The sequence below is a fragment of the Triticum aestivum genome, chromosome 4B, assembly GCF_018294505.1.
Source record: "Triticum aestivum cultivar Chinese Spring chromosome 4B, IWGSC CS RefSeq v2.1, whole genome shotgun sequence".
NCBI classification, from domain to species: Eukaryota; Viridiplantae; Streptophyta; class Magnoliopsida; order Poales; family Poaceae; genus Triticum; species Triticum aestivum.
In genome coordinates, this window is record NC_057804.1 from 153,798,671 (window position 1) to 153,801,374 (window position 2,704).

The window sequence follows — 2,704 nt, forward strand, 5'->3', positions numbered from 1 at the left end:
CATACCAAGCAACAATCTCCCAAAGCAGTTTTGTGAATGGAGCTTTGGGCAAGGAGATCGAAAATCGCAGTAAAATGAGCTAGAACTCGTGCTTGAGCTGGATGGGGATTTTTTGGGAAGAAGATGGAGTGTGTGGGTGCAGGAATAAGTAGAGGGGGGCCACCCTGGGCCAACGAGACAGGGGGGCGCGCCCAGGGGGTGTGGGCGCGCCCTCCACCCTCGTGGCCAGGTGCTTGCCCCTCCTGTAGTGTTTTTAGTGCCTAAAATCCTCAAATATTCCATAAAAATCATACTAAATTTGCAGGGCATTTGGAGCACTTTTATTTTCGGGATATTTTTTATTGCACGGATAAATCAGAAAACAGACAGATAATACTATTTTTGCTTTATTTATTATAAATAATATAAAGTAAAAAGAGGGTACAGAAGGTTGTGCCTTCTAGTTTCATCCATCTCATGATCATCAAAATGAATCCACTAACAAGGTTGATCAAGTCTTGTTAACAAACTCATTCCGAATAACATTGAACTGGAGAAATTTCGAATAACACTAAGTTACCTCAACGGGGATATGAACATCCCCAGCAATAAGAATATCATATTTTTTTCTTGACAGTAGGAAGAGGAAATTCAAAACCTCCAATAATAATAGTTGGAACTTTTCCAAAAGAATTGATGCTATGAACTTGAGGTTGTTTCCTCGGAAAGTGTACCGTATGCTCATTACCATTAACATGAAAAGTGACATTGCCTTTGTTGCAATCAATAACAGCCCCTGCAGTATTCAAAAAGGGTCTACCAAGGATAATCGACATACTGTCGTCCTCGGGAATATCAAGAATAACAAAGTCCATTAAGATAGTGACATTTGCAACCACAACAGGCACATCCTCACAAATACCGACAGGTATAGCAGTTGATTTATCAGCCATTTGCAAAGATATTTCAGTAGGTGTCAGCTTATTCAATGCAAGACTACGATATAAAGAGAGAGGCATAACACTAACACCGGCTCCAAGATCACATAAAGCAGTTTTAACATAATTTCTTTTAATGGAGCATGGTATAGTTGGTACCCCGGGGTCTCCAAGTTTCTTTGGTATTCCACCTTTAAAAGTGTAATTAGCAAGCATGGTGGAAATTTCAGCTTCCGGTATCTTTCTTTTATTTGTGATGATATCCTTCATGTACTTAGTGTAAGGATTTATGATACGTCTCCAACGTATCTATAATTTTTTATTGCTCCATGCTACTTTATCTACTGTTTTAGGCAATATTGGGCTTTATCATCCACTTTTATATTATTTTTGGGACTAACCTATTAACCGGAGGCCCAGCCCAGTTTTGCTGTTTTATGCCTATATCAGTGTTTCGAGGAAAAGGAATATCAGACGGAGTCAAAACGGAACAAAATCAACTGGAGAAGTTATTTTTGGAAGGAAACCCACCTGATGGACTTGGACCCCACGTCAGAAGATACGGGAGGTGCTCACGAGGGTGCCCCCCCCCCCCGGGCGCGCCCCCTACCTCATGGGGCCCCCGTAGCTCCATCGACGTGCTCCTTTCACCCATATATACCTACGTACCCTAAAATTTCCAGAACAGAAGATAGATCGGGAGTTCCGCCGCCGCAAGCCTCTGTAGCCACCAAAAACCTCTCGGGAGCCCATTCCGGCACCCTGCCGGAGGGGGAACCCATCACCGATGGCCATCTTCATCATCCCGGCGCTATCCATGACGAGGAGGGAGTAGTTCACCCTCGGGGCTGAGGGTATGTACCAGTAGCTATGTGTTTGATCTCTCTCTCTCGTGTTCCCTCGATGGCACGATCTTGATGTATCCCGAGCTTTGCTATTGTAGTTGGATCTTATGATGTTTCTCCCCCTCTACTCTCTTGTGATGAATTGAGTTTCCCCTTTGAAGTTATCTTATCGGATTGAGTCTTTTATGAGAACACTTGATATATGTCTTGCCGTGATTATCTGTGGTGACAATGGGATATCATGTGCCACTTGATGTATGTTTTGGTGATCAACTTGCGGGTTTCGTGCCATTGGGAACCTATACATAGGGGTTGGCACACATTCTTGACTCTCCGATAGAAACTTTAGGGCACTCTTTGAAGTACTTTTATGTTGGTTGGATGAATCTGACATTGTGTGATGCATATCGTATAATCATGCCCACAGATACTTGAGGTGACAATGGAGTATCTAGGTGACATTGGGGTTTTGGTTGATTTGTGTCTTAAGGTGTTATTCCTTAGCCAAAGTCCGTACTTTACCCCATTCCTGATCCCCAATGCCAGGGTTGAATAGTAGCCAGCCATGGGATCTATACTTTATCCATTGGTCAAGTAGCATAATTGTTTACCAGGTCTTTCTTCTTGGATAGATATACATAATCTCTACGTTTGTTCTCCGCTATTAGTGGCTTTGGAGTGACTCTTTGTTGCATGTTGAGGGCTTGTCATATGATCTATCTATGTTATTATTGTTGAGAGAACTTGCACTAGTGAAAGTATGAACCCTAGGCCTTGTTTCCTATCATTGCAATACCATTTACGCTCACTTTTATCATTAGTTACCTTGCTGTTTTTATACTTTCAGATTACAAAAATCTTTATCTACCATCTATTTTGCACTTGTATCACCATCTCTTCGCCGAACTAGTGCACCTATACAATTTACCATTGTATTGGGTG